Source organism: Cervus elaphus, chromosome 14 (genome assembly GCF_910594005.1).
Source record: "Cervus elaphus chromosome 14, mCerEla1.1, whole genome shotgun sequence".
Classification (NCBI taxonomy): domain Eukaryota; kingdom Metazoa; phylum Chordata; class Mammalia; order Artiodactyla; family Cervidae; genus Cervus; species Cervus elaphus.
Window position 1 is genome coordinate 73,176,824 of NC_057828.1, and position 15,937 is coordinate 73,192,760.

The 15,937-nt window shown below is 40.0% G+C and overlaps 1 long non-coding RNA gene across 10 annotated transcripts in view; it reads left to right on the top strand.

The window, feature by feature from the left end:
- LOC122708225 overlaps nucleotides 1-15,937 on the top strand; it is a 78,545-nt gene that overhangs the window by 16,070 nt on the left and 46,538 nt on the right. For 4 of the 10 annotated variants that reach the window (XR_006345057.1, XR_006345058.1, XR_006345054.1 and 1 more), the window contains 3 exons: nucleotides 1,284-1,530; nucleotides 3,240-3,341; nucleotides 3,670-4,121. The exons of 2 other annotated variants lie outside the window; for them this stretch is intronic. This is a non-coding gene — a long non-coding RNA (uncharacterized LOC122708225). Of the gene's footprint in view, nucleotides 1-1,283; nucleotides 1,531-3,239; nucleotides 3,342-3,669; nucleotides 4,122-15,937 lie in introns of those variants that run through there. 4 more of the 10 variants (XR_006345056.1, XR_006345060.1, XR_006345055.1 and 1 more) reach the window with 4 other exon arrangements.

A 15,937-nucleotide genomic window follows, 5' to 3' on the forward strand; every position in this document is an offset into this window, starting at 1 on the left:
GTGACACTCACCGTTTTGAATCTATCTGGGTCTGAGCCCAGTTCCAGATAATTATGCCACTGGGCAAACTGCTGCCCTAGTGATTGACTGGCACCAGCCTCAGTATGACCCTCTACACCTCCTAACAACCCCGTTTTTTAAAGTCAGGTCATTTTCTCATTTTCAACAAGAACTATTTCAAGTTTTCTCCATCATTTTCACTTCTCCATTACTAGGCTCTCTTTATTCTTCATAGATGACCTTTCTCTTAACCTCAACCCCATCCTTAGCCACAAGCCATCAAACACACTGCCACCAGTTGTAACCCAAGCCTCCATCACCCCTTCTTTGGCAGAGGTCAGTGTAGGGATCGTGGGGAAGATCCAGTTGCATACTTCCCCTAAGCTGCCCACGCAGTATCTCCTAGGCTCCCATCCTTTCCTCTGATCAGCTGTGTGTAACTGCTGTTTGCACTGCTGGTCACTGGGAGAGTATCCAGGACACTGTGTCCTTCAGAGAAGAGGGATTGAAGCAGACTACCACTTCAGTTTGCCCAAGATCACAGACTGAAGATATGTGAATCTCTACTGCTGGGTTGGGCTGATTTTAAAAGTGGAGTTAACAACTTTGGAGTGTGAAAGTCGCTCAGTTGTGTCCGCCCCTTTGCGACTCCAAGGACTATATAGTCCGTGGAATTCTCCAGGCTAGACTACTGGAATCGCTGGCCTTTCCCTTCTCCAGGGGATCTTCTCAACCCAGGGATCGAACCCAGGTCTCCTGCATTGCAAGCAGATTCTTCACCAGCTGAGCCACAAGACAACATTGGAGAGTAAAGACCAAAAGCCCTGAACTGTATAAGCCTCTCCCTGAATCCAAAGGAAAACTACTTGTAGCAAACACTGTTAGTATCCTGCTTCACAACCCCTTGGCTCTCCTCAGTTCAGCACAAATACAGTTTCCACACAGAGAGTTTCTTACCTCCAGCTCCATGTCTCTCTTCTTTGCCTGAAGTCTCTCTCTGGCCCCAGAGGAGCTTGTTCTCTTATAGGCAGATTACCACTGGTCATGATCTTTAACCAGTTGTGGATAGAGTGGGTGAATTAATGCCCCAGCCTCCTCACCACCAGTGGGACAATATTTAGGTGTGTTCTGCATGGTTTCTCAGAGGATTCTCAGTGGGTTGAACCCTCAGTGGAACCTGCTCATTACTCACCTACTTGTTAACCCTGCTCGGTAAAGCACACTTCCTAACTTTTCTCCTCCCCCTGTCTCACCTTTCACATTTCCTCATCTGTGCTTCTTAGGGTCACCGCTGTACCCACATCCTCAGCTCATCTTTGCAATTACTGCAGCCTCCACCAGTACTGTGACAGCAACCTTATGAGAGACCCTGACCTAGAGGACCCAGCTAAGCCACGCTCTGACTCCTGACCCATGTGAATTGTGAGATGATACATGTTATATGAAATAATCTATTGTCGAACAACAGTAACTCTCTGGGACAGTAAATCTTAAAGCCTTAAAGAAGAAGGGCATACTTTAGGATTTGAGGTAGGCTACCTAGGATTTGAAGTGGGCTACCTTCCATAACCTACCCTTTTAGGAATCAGTCATTTTAAATTGTAGAATATTTAATTCCTTTTATACTTTTCTGTTTAGGAGCATGCAGAGTTCCTATCTTAGTTAAATAGAGACCACGAAAATGATGGTTTTAAGTAGTTTCTTTCAAAAAGAAGACTTATCCTGTTTTTATGGTTGTGTGATCACCTCTTCCTGTCTTTAAAATATTCATTCATTTATGTAACAATTGTTAAATGAGAACCTGCTACTGTGTGCACTATATCTTCTGCCTGAGATTGAGGTTACAAGGATCAACTAGACCTGGTATTTAGTGATAGTATCTTTAAGTGCCCAAGGCTATTATATATAGGCCACACTAGGATGTGTCTCAGTAGCTATGGAAACATGGAGGTGGATCCTATAAAACTTTCTGAAGGACCTGGTTTCTGAATTGAGTCCTGAAGAACAAGCAATACACACCCAGATGGCATAAATAGGGAGTCCTGGGCAAGAGAGGAATAGCATGTGCCAAGGCCCAGGACCTCATCTGTGGGTTATTCTAGTTCATCTTTTCTGTGTTTTTAATGTCTGTTTTTCCATTTGGCCCCTTCTATAAACACCTTAATGATTCTTATATTCAAGAACAATGCAAAAAATAATCCCTCCCTCAGCATTGTGGCTTCAGGCTGCTTCTCTGTCTTCCTCCTTCTCAATGTAGTTACGCTCCTTGAGAGAATATAGGACCTACATCAAGTCCTGAAATGCCAGGCTAGATGATTCACAAGCTGGAATCAAGATTTCTGGGAGAAATGCCAACAGCCTCAGATATGCAAACACTCTAATATCAGAAAGTGAAGAGGAACTAAAGAACCGCTTGATGAGGGTAAAAAAGGAGAGTGAAAAAGCTGGCTTAAAACCCAGCATTAAAAAAACCAAGACCATGGCATCCAGTCCCATCACCATGGCAAATAGAAGCAGTGACAGATTTTATTTTCTTGGGCTCTAAAACCACTGTGGATGGTGACTGCAGGCATGAAATTAAAAGCCACTTGCTCCTTGAAAGGAAAGCTATGATAAACTTAGCATATTAAAAAGCAGAGGCATCACTTTGCCAACAAAGGTCTATGTAGTCGAAGCCATGATTTTCCCAGTAGTCATGTACAGATGTGAGAGTTGGACCATAAAGAAGGCTGAGTGCCAAAGAATTAATGCTTTTGAATTGTACAGATGCTTGAGAGACCTTTGGACAGCAAGGAGATCAAACCAGTCAATCCTAAAGGAAATTGCACCTGAATATTCATGGAAAGACTGATGCTGAAGCTGAAGCTCCATTACTTTGGCCACCAGATGTGAAGACCTGATTTATTGGAAAAGACTCTGATGCTGGGAAAGATTGAAAGCAAAAAGAAGAAGAAGGCAGAGGATGAGATGATTAGATAACATCACCAACTCAATAGACATGAATTTGAGCAAACTCTGGGAGTTAGTGGAGGACAGAGGAGCTTGGCATGCTGCAGTCCATGGGGTCACAAAGAGTTGGACTTGACTTAGCAACTGAACAAGTCCCTTGACCTCCCATTCCATCCTTAAGCTGAGGACCCAGGGGACCTTCATGGGAAAGGGGTTACAAGTGAAAAAATAACAAATGGTAATTCTGGAAGGTAAAGGATAATGGGAACACAAAAATTCATCCTATACAGGTTCAAATGAAAGTCCTGAGAGCTTTGGTAATAAACAAAGAAGATTTTTGATGTGTTCCCGGCATTTGGGATAAAGAAAGTGGATTTTGATGGAAGTTTTAAGTAAGTATTTCTCCTTGGGGATTTTCTTCAGAGGGTATAGTAAAGATCTGAATCTCTATTGAACTACTTCAGGTTGCTGGATTTATAGTTCTTTTAATGCCAGGACTGAACTGCATGTCTGCCTTGGATTCTGTGGATTACATTTCACTTTTAAGCTAGTAAATGGAATATCTTTTTCTCTTTTTTCTTTAATTTTAGTGTTTCATATACTGTGATATTTTTTGTTGGAATAAAACCATTATTCTAAAATTTTCTATGATTTGAGTTATTTACATATTATATTGCATTACAGTTTACTTGCTTAGATGAACTTCTTCTCTGTCTCCAGATTTCTTAAGAGGAAGAATTAATGTGAATTGAAAGGAGAAGCTTCTCCTGGAAGAATAATATTTGAGTTTCAGGCACTTCTGAACAAATAGAATATGAAAATGCCAGTGCTGAAACTAATGCAAGAAACTCTGCATGGAAGCTCCCTGTGAAGCTAAAGAAGCCAAAAAAGACGTGTGACATCTCTCCTGAAAGAATTAGAACACAGCTTGGTGTCAATAAAGAGATTGCAACCCATGGAGAAAATAGTTATTAAAAATATGTCCTCAAAGTCAGCAAGAGACAGAGAGACAGAGATCGTTTGAAGATGGAGTAAAAAGGAAATGCTTGGAGTTAGCTAATAACAATGATATCATCTTCCAACTAGTTTAGAATCAGAGCTTTTTCAGCAACTGAAAAAATGTACACAAAAATAAGTTCACTATCTAATAAAGACCAATTGACACACTTAAAGAGACATCTTTCTTTTAAATTACATGTTGTCTTCTGTTTATCATCATTAGTTACGTTTTCTTTATTTCATATAGTGTTTATGTTGGTTTGTTTGTAACACTTTGTTTCACCTGCCAGCAACTGATATTAGTAATGATTTATTTTTTAAATTTTGTAATTTTTCATTTTCCTTAATGTATGATTTTAAAATTTAAAATGTATCAAATACCTAGTCTTACATTTTAATTTTATGGATTAAAAAGTTTCAAAATAGAAAATACTAGTACTTTAGTTACTATTTGAATCAAATATTCCAATTCTGCTGTTATTCCTGTCCTCTGGTGTTATGATGATTTTTTTCTTTAAGATGCAGTTCTTTCATAAGATCATCTCTGATTCCACTCCAGGGAAATTGAGTTTATTCCCCAGAGTAGGTTGTGCAGACTTGGTGATAATAATCAGAACATTTTACTGTAATGATGTATTTGTCTGTCTCCTTTTATTGTGTCACAAAATCCTTGAATATTTATAAAACAGGAAGCAATTTTATTAATTATAATGAAGGAATACTCCTTTCAGGCTTGCCGAGGGGTTTGTTTAGTGTGGGGAAGAACTTGAAAGCTGCACCAGCTCTGGATATTACAATGAAATTGAGCTGTGGACACTTCCAGGGACAGATTGTGCTTCCTGAAGACACAGCCAGTCAGCTAGCTCAGCCATATTTCCCCTTAGCTGCAACCATGTCTAAAACTGAGGACCATCTGTGCTGTGTAATAAAAAAACCATTGTCTTTATGCCTTGATAATAATTTTGAAATTTAATATATCTGAAGTCTGTACTTATAAAAATTATTTAAAATTATATTTAAAACTCATTTAAAATGGAAAAACTCATTTTGATTATTTTCTTATTATCTAACTTGTTAAGCAGCTTAGTCACAAACAAAATAAGATGATGTATATGAAAACAAAATGTAAATTGTAGGATGTTGCACAAAATAATCTTGAAAGCTAACAGTTAAAGACAGGAAATGTCCTCTTCTCTCCCCCAGAGGGAATCATCCTAAATCTGTGAACCTTTCTTGATAGGTTTTTGTTTCCAACCACATAAATTCTTGATACTGTTTTTTGAAACCCCATTAAACTGCAGGCGGAAATATAGCCCTACACTGACCCTTTAGATCACACTTGTCCTCATACCAGACAGGACACACTGCCAAGGCCTGCTTCAGGCTGCCCTGTGCCTGACTTAGAAGTCTAGTCTTTAGAGAGGTGGACCATTCTTTTGCTCATTTACATTTTCCACATTGTAGCCTTAGGCTCAAGCTTGCAACTTTTCTCTGTAACTTTTCTCTGAAATCACCAAAAAAGTTAGCTTCAAAATTATTTAAATAATAGTTGCTTATTTGGCCCTTTCCTCTCACCACCAAAAGAAACTGGAAAGTTTTAATGTTGGGAAAAGCTACATTTCCTTCATGTGAATGATTGCCTTACTACTCAGCAGGCAAAATTAGTCCTCAGAGAAGTCCACTATCTACAGACTTATAAGTAGCTTATTTGTATTAGGATCTTAAAGAGGTTATTATACTTAGTTACTTCAAAATTCCTTTCCTATAGCAGATGCTACTAAATTGGCACCATTATTGCATCCAATCTTGGAGCATCCCACTTAATAGTGATTTACTGTATTCTTGTTCCACTCACACTCTCTACACCATCTTGGAGAATAATAACATTTATCTGAATAATGAACAGTTGAGGGGAATAGCATTTGTGTGAATAATAACTGAATAAAGAACAACTGAAGGAGAGTTTTTATTTTTGCATCATGCTAAATATTGGGGAGGGAGTTTACGCTGATCACTTGAGCTCCGTAAGAATGAATAATTCAAATTCATATTGATGAAATCCCTTGCTTAAAGTTTTTCCATGATAAATATGGATTGTATTATAGGTTGTTTATTTAATAGCAAATATTGAATGCTTACTATGTGCAAGATACTGTTCTTAGTATATATCCCTGTTCTTGTGGAGCTAACATTTTAGAAAGGAGATACAATGAACAATAAGCAAATTAAAAAATATGTGCAAAATACTACATATGGCATATACTTATTATATGTATATGTATACACATTATAGTGTATTATACTGCAAAACATAGTGTTGTTTTATATTGCATTAGAAGGTGATACATGCTGTAGAAGAAATTTTTAAAATATGGCCATGATAAGGGGCGTTGAGTTCTAGAAGTGAGTAGTTTGCAAACTTAAGTAGGATATTCACAGTGGGTCTAGAGAATTCATTGAATTTTAGAAGATCTAAAGGAGTGAGCCAAGAAAGAACATTTCTAGCAGAGGAAACAGCCTTTATTTTTTTTTTTTTTTTTTTTTACTGTAAGTTAATCTACTTATTTCACCTGTACTCTGCCTTTTATTTTATTTTATTTTTTTTTTTTTAATAGTAACCAAACTTTCTTTTTTTTTTTTTTTTTCCAGTGGGTTTTGTCATACATTGATATGAATCAGCCATAGATTTACACTTATTCCCCATCCCGATCCCCCCTCCCATTTCCCTCTCCACCCGATTCCTCTGGGTCTTCCCAGTGCACCAGGCCGGAGAACTTGTCTCATGCATCCCACCTGGGCTGGTGATCTGTTTCACCATAGATAGTATACATGCTGTTCTTTTGAAACATCCCACCCTCACCTTCTCCCACAGAGTTCAAAAGTCTGTTCTGTATTTCTGTGTCTCTTTTTCTGTTTTGCATATAGGGTTATCGTTACCATCTTTCTAAATTCCATATATATGTGTTAGTATGCTGTAATGTTCTTTATCTTTCTGGCTTACTTCACTCTGTATAAGGGGCTCCAGTTTCATCCATCTCATTAGGACTGGTTCAAATGAATTCTTTTTGACGGCTGAGTAAAATTCCATGGTGTATATGTACCACAGCTTCCTTATCCATTCATCTGCTGATGGGCATCTAGGTTGCTTCCATGTCCTGGCTATTATAAACAGTGCTGCGATGAACATTGGGGTGCATGTGTCTCTTTCAGATCTGGTTTCCTCAGTGTGTATGCCCAGAAGTGGTATTGCTGGGTCATATGGCAGTTAAGGCCCTAAGATGATTGCATTTTCAAGGGAGAGCAAGGGATTCAGGATGGCTTGAATGGAGAGTGAGAGGCAGATAATAAGAGAGGAGGTCAAAGAATAGGGTAAAGAGTAGTTCTGGCAGTGGAACAAGATCCTGGAGAAATGTGTGTATGTGGGGTGTGTGTGTGGGAGGGCGGTGGTTGATAAAGACTTTGTCCTGTTTACTCTGATTGACATAGGGGAGCACTGGAGGATTTTGATCGAAGGAGTGATGTGAGCAGGCCTCTGTTTAAAAAGGCTGTAGTGGTTTCTGTGTTGAGCATAGACCATAGGCCTATAGGAAGCTCCTGCAGTGATCCAAGGAAAAGCTGGTGGTGGCTCAGATCAGGATGGCAGCAGTGGAGGTGGTGAACAATGGTTAGATGCTGAAAATGTCTTGAAGACAGAGACAACGTGATTGGCTGATGGACTGGTTGTGGAACATGACAGAGGCAGCAGAATCAAAAATAATTCCAAAGTGTTTATCTGAGCAAATGAAAACATGAAGGTGTTACTGAGTTTGGAGAGGCTAGAGGTGATGCAGGTCTGGGGAAGAAAATTCTCAAGTGTTCAGTTTTGTTCTTACTAAGCGTAACTATCTATTAGATACTCAGGTTGAGATGTTAGGTGTACAAGTCTGGAGAGATGGCTAGTCTGGATATATAAGTTTGATAGGTGGACATAGGTTTAATTTACAGGGCTCAATGCAAAATGAAAGGGAGAGTCTTTTGTTAAATAATTACTAAAAATTTTCAAGATTGTGACAACAGAGCATTAGCCAAGTGTGGGGTCCTCCTGAGGCGGGCACAGGCTGCAAGCCCATAGAACTGGCCTTGTTCGGGCATTATGGGCATATATACAGGATAATTAAAGCCATGAGGTTGGATGAGATCATCAAAGGAAAGAACATGATGGAGAAGAGGACCAGACACTGACTCCTGGGGCATCCTGGAATGAAGAGATTCAAGAGGAGCCAGCCAAGGAAACTGAGACGTGGGAGGAGAGCCTGGATGTGTCTTGTCCTAGAAGCCAAGAGAGCAGATGAGAAGGGGGTGACCAGCTGCATTAAATGCTGCTGGACGGTTGAATGACATGAGGACAGGGAACTGATCACTGGATTTAGCAACTTAAAAACTTTCAGCAACAATACATAATAATTTTTAAATTAAGCTAGGCTTCTCAGGTGGCTCAGTGGTAAAGAATCCTCCTGCCAAAGCAGGAGATTCAGGAGAGGTGGGTTCAATCTGGAAGATCCTCTGGAGGAGGAAATGGTAACCCAGTCCAGTATTCTTGCCTGGAAAATTCCATGGACAGAGGAGCCTGGCAGGCTACAGTCCATGGGCTCGCAAAGAGTTGGACGTAACTGAGTGAGCACACACAGAGGCAAAACCATTGAGGCAGTATTACGAATCACAAAATTATAATTATTGAAAACAATTTATGTTACATGGCAACAGACATTGGGCATATTCCATATTTGTAAAAACTCCTGCAAAGTAGAGCACATTCCTATATTCACTGTTGTATAAGCAAATTCATTTGGTAGGTTTGGGGCATATAAAATAATAATACATTTTAAATGAGGTCAGAAAAGGATTTTCTGAAGTTTTCCCGGTTTGGTGTTGGGGGAGGGGGCAAGTAACTATCTTGAACAAGAATCAAGTGCTGATAAGACCCTGATAATTTGTCTTAAAATAATTTTATTAAAAATGTTAGATTCCTTAAAAAGAGTAATTGCTTTTGAAATACTGATTACACCCCCTTTCTTAGTTTCTGTTGCATGTGTCGTCGTATTAATTATCTCAAGAAGTGTTGGTAAGAGGCTGATATGGAAAAACTTTGAAATAAGAAAATTCTTTCCAGCCTTGAACTTAATATAATTTTAAGTATTAGATCTGCAGGCATACAGTTCTTAGTTCAAGTACTAAACTTCACCTGTTGCCTGTTCTTACGCATTTTAAGGTACTGTGTGCGAAGACTAAGGAGAAAAAGATTTACCAAGTTTCTTTTGATTAAAAGTCTTTTGCAGAGTTTTTCATAAAAACAATTTATAACCCAGGGAGTTAGGTAAGGCTTTTGTTTTATTTTGTTTTAAATAATGACCCAGTCTTTGAAAAAGTACTCTTCCAGAAATCATAAGCTTTGCTGACTTCTTTCAGGTTTTGATATATTTCTGTGGTTAACAGGAAACCACGGTAGGGGGCATCAAAGAGATAAGTTTGTGCATAGAAAAGAATTCTATTTTTGCATTGAAAATAGAATTTGCCTTTATAGATAGAATAAATTTACACTTCAAAAAGCAAAGGAAATTCTGCAAAGGACCTCTACAACATCCAGACCCAAGTTATCCCTAGTCTGTCACCTTCAGTGACTTCTTTGCTAATTATCATGAATTCGTAGAGAAATTCTTCTATATGGATGTTTTAAGCACCATGAGGAATGCATGATTAATTTTTAGAGATAATCAGTCAAGAATGTAAGAACCATAAGCTATACATCCAGTTGACTTTTTCTGAAGGGCTGAGACTGACCATTATGATGAAAAAATCTGAGTAAACAGATATGAGAACTGCTAGTGGGAGTGATAGGAGCTCCAGCTGCATGAGGGGTGCCTAAAGCCTAGGGTGCTAGAGGGTGGCCTGGAAATGCCACCCTCAAGCCAAGTAAACCAGGTGCCTGTCATCCTAAAATAAACTCATAATTAAATTCACCTTGCCGCTCATACCTGTTCTCATTAATCAATGCCTAACTTGTCCTCGACACAGTCTTAAACGTTACTTCCTTCTCCCCAAGTCATTTTATTGCATCTTTAGGAACTCCTAGTCCACCAATTAAACAAACCACTATTACCTTACACTACGACTGGGATCTTATCTCTAAGTCTTGCCTTAACTAAAATCTGGCTGTCCCCTGGAAATATATATTCTCCTCTATATATGTAGTGGACATTTCAGTAGTGGCTTTTCTTACACCCAGCTGTAGAGGAAAACATTTTATCAGCCCATCCATGGTACCTCCACCTTCTTGTAGGTACTTGCAGGTCTCCTCTTCCTGTTGTGCTTCTCTTAGCATGCATAACCTGACCCTGCTCAGCACCATCTTTGAGGCTCTGCCAGTCCACCAGAGGGCATGTTTTCTTCTTTGTCTCTTGACTACCAGGATCACAGACAAAGCAAGGGAATTTCAGAAAAACATCTGCTTCATTGACCACGCTAAAGCCTTTGGCTGTGTGGATCACAACAAATTGGAAAAATTCTTAGAGATGGGAATACCAGACTACCTTACCTGTCTCTTGAAAAGTCTGTTAGGCAGGTCAAGAAGCAACAGTTAGAACCTTACATGGAATGACTGGTTCAAAATTGGGGAAAGTGTATGACAAGGTTGTATATTGTCACCTTGTTTATTTAACTTATATGCAGAGTACATTATGTGAAATGCCAGGCTGCATGAATCACAAGGTGGAATCAAGATTGCTGGGAGAAATATCAACAACCTCAGATAAGCAGATGATACCAATCTAATGGCAGAAAGTGAAGAGGAACTAAAGAGCCTCTTGGTGAGGGTAAAAGAAGAGAGTGAAGAAGCTGGCTTAAAACTCAACATTCAAAAAACAGATCATGGCATCTGGTCCCATCACCTCACAGCAAATGGGTGGGGAAAAGGTGGAAACAGTGGAAGATATTGTTTTCCTGGGCTCCAAAATCACTGGGGATGGTGACTGCAGCCATGAAATTAAAAGACGCTTGCTCCTTGGAAGGAAAGCTATGACAAACCTAGACAGAGTATTAAAAAGCAAAGATATCACTTTGCCAACAAAGATCCATATAATTCAAGCTATGGTTTTTCCAGGGATCATTTACGATTGTGAGAGTTGGTCCATAATGAAGGCTGAGCACTTTTAAATTGATACTTTTAAATTGTGGTGCTGAAGAAGATTCTTCAGAGTTCCTTGGACTGCGAGGAGGTCAAACCAGTCAATCCTAAAGGAAATCAGTCCTGATGACTCATTGGAAGGACTGATGCTGAAGCTGAAGCTCCAGTATTTTGGCCACCTGATATGAAGAGCCAAATCATTGGAAAAACCCCTGATGCTGGGAAAGATTGAAGGCAAATGAGAAAGAGGGAGGCAGAGGATGAGACGGTTAGATGGCATCACGGACTCCATGTACGTAAATTTGTGCAAACTCCAGGGAACAGTGAAGGACAGGGAAGCCTGGTGTGCTGCAGTCCACGGAGTCGCAAAGAGTCGGACATGACTTAGCGACTGACACAACAACAAGAGCCACACACAGTCCTTGGTGGGTACATCTAATAGGTAAAGTTTACAGTGAGTTTAACAGTAAAAGTTCATATTTTGATCTCCACACCACATTTCATTTTTGAAAATAAAAATTTCTTCTTTATATTAAACTTTTCGAGTATATAGAAGAAAGCAACCAATTACAAATTTTGCCTTTTTGTATGCTAATCAACTACCTTAAAGATTTGCGGGGAGTCCGGGAGGTCTATATTTTTCACCTGGAGTTAATTTAACTGTTTTCTCAAGTACTATTCAGTGAAGCCAAATACATTTATTGGGTCAATTTAGACTATCTTTTCTAAGTTTTGCTCCCTAAATCAATCTTGACCCCCTTGAATTGCCACACTGCCATGCTGATGTGACAGTTACTTAGAAAAGCATTCTCAAGTGCTTGGAGGGATTCTGATCAATGGCTTTTTCTGAAACCTGGTAAAAGCATTCTATTTCCTTAGGCAGCCAAGGCATGTATTATTGTTTCTAATATTTTTGGAAGATTACTTGATTGGAAACTATCTTCAACATTTCCATAGGGAAGGGTCTTGGGGCAGTCAACATTCTGCTACTGTCATGTTGCAGACCATTACTTTTCTTATCGTTATGTGATAATATTTCTTTCTGTGGAATTCTTACTGTCTGACTTCCTTTATCACTGACCCTTTTATGAGGTTACTCTCTTCTTTCAGGAGAAGGCAATGGCAATCCACTCCAGTACTCTTGCCTGGAAAATCCCATGGACAGAGGAGCCTGGTAGGCTGCAGTCCATGGGGTCTCGAAGAGTTGGACAGGACTAAGCGACTTCACTTTCACTTTTCACTTTCATGCATTGGAGAAGGAAATGGCAACCCACTCCAGTGTTCTTTCCTGGAGAATCCCAGGGATGGTGGAGCCTGGTGGGCTGCCGTCTATGGGGTCAGGCAGAGTCGGACATGACTGAAGTGACTTAGCAGCAGCAGCAGCAGCTCCTCTTTCAATGAAGAATTTGACTTCTGCCTCATAGCCTTCTCACTCCAAAGTCTGCCAACATCCCAGGTACTCGATCCAACATCAAAGCCTAAAGTTCTTTGACCCCATTAACCCACCTCTACATTTTATTTTTGCAAATTCCTTGCCACTTGAAATGGTCCACATTAATCACAGTTCTAGGGGAGAAGGAAAGTTAGTAGACTGGAACTTTGGTGGGCCTCTGTGAACCGTGCTGGTGTTCACACCCTTGTGTATCTCCTTGCCTTGAATCTGAACTGACCAGGTGATCTGCTTGGAACAGATGCTCTCAGTTCCAGTCCTGAAGCTTACGAAGTACTGAAAGATTCTACTTTTGTACTCCTGGAGTAGTTCACATGCCATCCTGTAAGTAGCCCAAGATACCCTCTTGGTCAGGCCGTATGGAGGAGAATCAAGGCCCTGGGAAAGAGCCCCAGCTGAGCTAACAGGCAGCACCAACTTGCCAGTCATGTGATCTATTTGGACCTTTCAGCAGCCAGCACTACAGGAGACACAAATTAAGTGGAACAACCATCTAGGCAACCCACAGATTGTGAGAAATAATCATTTGTTCCTGTTTTAAGTCTCCAGTTTGGAGAAGTATCTTGTTACGTAGCACTAGGTAATGGAAACAGGAAGCATCTTCTCTCCCCACATTCTCATTTTGGGTCAGAGAGGACAAACATATATCACCTTTCTACTCCTCCCTCAGGGGAAACTCCCTCAGAGTAGCTCATATAATTGAGAAGAATTTTACTGCTGTGGGTTGATTAGCATCCCTCCCCTAGATTTGTGTCCACCTGGAACCTCAGAATGTGACTTTGAACGTTGGGTTATTAGTTAGAGATCTTTGAAATGAAATCTTCCTGAATATAGAGTGGATTCTAAATCCAATGACTAGTGTTTTTATAAAAGAGACGGAAGGGAGATTTGGACACACAGAGACACAGTAGAGAAGATAATGTAAAAATGGAGACAGATGAGAATGATGGGTCTATAGCCAATGACGCCTAGGAGCCTCCAGAAGCTGGAAGCCATGAAGAATTGTCCTCTAGAGATCTTGGCACATTGACTTCAGATTTCTGGCCTCCAGATCTATGAGAGAATAGATTTATGTTATTGTTGTTGTTTGTTCTAATTTAAAAGAGATTTTTCCAGTTTTTTTTTTAAGATATAATTGATATACAGCGTTGTAAGTTTGAAGTGAAAGTAGTGAAAGTGTTAGTCGCTCAGTCATGTCTGACTCTTTGCAACCCCATGGACTGTAGCCTGCCAGGCATCTCTGTCCATGGGATTCTCCAGGCAAGAATACTGGAGTGGGTGGCCGTTCTCTTCTCCAGGGGATATTCCCAACTCAGGGATCAAACCCAGGTCTCCTGTATTGCAGGCAGATTCTTTACCATCTGAACCACCAAGGAAGTAACCCCAAATCTAATCTCTTTTCCTGTGAGTCTGACTTTTCTTTCTTTTTTCGATTCCGTATACAAGTGAGATCATGTAGTGTTTGTCTTTGTCTGACTTACTTCTCTTACCATATTGCCTTCTGGGTTCATCAATGTTGTCAAAAATGGCAGGGTTTTGTCCTTTTTTTGGATGAATAATAGATATCTGTTGTTAAAGCCACCAAGTTTGTGATAGCTTATTTTTGGCAACTCTAGGAAGTCGCACCTGGAGAAGGCAATGGCAACCCACTCCAGTGCTCTTGGCTGGAAAATCCCATGGACGGAGGAGCCTGGTAGGCTGCAGTCCATGGGGTCGCTAAGAGTCAGACACGACTGAGTGACTTCACTTTCACTTTTCACTTTCATGCATTGGAGAAGGAAATGGCAACCCACTCCAGTGTTCTTTCCTGGAGAATCCCAGGGATGGTGGAGCCTGGTGGGCTGCCGTCTATGGGGTCACACAGAGTCAGACAAAACTGAAGCAACTTAGCAGCAGCAGGAAGCAGCACACTGACATTTACTTTTGGATGAAGTCAGTGCCTCAAGACAGTGGATGCCCACAATTCTTGGATCCACCTATACCTGGATGGGTCAGGTAGGACTGAAGTCCTAATCCATGGGGCTGATTAGAAAGTGGATTTAGAGTCTGCAAACCCATGACTCTTTGGAACTTCCTCCCATAGACTGACTTCCACTTCATGTGGTTAAGTGTATCTACCTGGCCTCTCTCAATCCAGGATCCCCCTATCTTTCCATGTATAGGGTAGTTCAGTCCAACTGTAGTGTCTCCAATTGGCATCACAAACTTAAAGAAAACATGCTTTAAGAAATGTTTATGCTGCTCTTATCAATTATGTCAAGGAACATAATTTAGGAGTTTGGAGAGCACACTGAGAAGGACAAATCCAACATAATATTTGCATTCGCCTCCATACCAGATGACGTGCTTTGCCAATGCACTACGAGTTAAAGTAACATGTGCCCCTCAGCAGAAGTTTTGAAAGCTGAAAGTGATTCACCACATTGTCTTTTCCTCACTTCCCCTTTCGTAGAATCGTGTATAAAGATGACCTGCATCAATCTGAGTCCTTGAGTGTCTACAACGAGAAAGTTTTTCTTGGTGATCTACAGTGGATATGTATTGTGAATGCAAAGTAAACAATCAAGATTGTCAGTTGTTTGTTGCCTCAGCATAAACCAGCCTGCCTATTTTTTAAAAATTTATTTTATTCAAGTATAGTTGACTTACAATGTTGTGTTAATTTCTACTGTATGGCAAAGCAATTAGGTATACATGTATATACATTCTTTTTTATATTCTTTTCCGTTATGGTGTATCACAGGATGTTGACTATAGTTTCCTGTACTATACAGTAGGACCTTGTTGTTTATCCATTATGTATATAATAGTTTGTGTCTGCTAACCCGAAATTCCCAATACATCCTTCCCCTGCCTCCTTACCCCTTGGCAACCACAAGTCTATTCTCTATGTTTTGTAGATAAGTTGGAAGAGCTCCCTTTTCTCCACAGCCACTCCAGCATGTATTTGTATCCTGTGTATTTTGCTATCAATATATGCAAGAATATCAATCTAAAAATGGAACCAGTGGATATAAAATGCAAAGTCTCATTCATGTGCCCTCAGAAAAACAAAACTTAAGGAATGGAAAACTGATTTCCTAATTTATAGAAAACTGATTTATATTGAAATTTTCTTAAATGATAGGGAGTTAAACAGGGTTTGCCTCATATCAACTTTGGAAAGTTTTTGCTTATGATTTCCAGAGGCATGAATGGGAAGTGACTCAGGTTGAGTTGGTCTTGCCAAGTGAGCTGAATTGAGCTTTGTTTGTATGACTGAACTGGTTTTGTCTGCTCGAGGAATTTGCAAAGCTGGTCTCTGTCTGTTTTGATTTTAACAAACTCCAACAGAACTCTCCTCTCTACATTCCCTTTCTATAAATACAGCCTATCCCAAG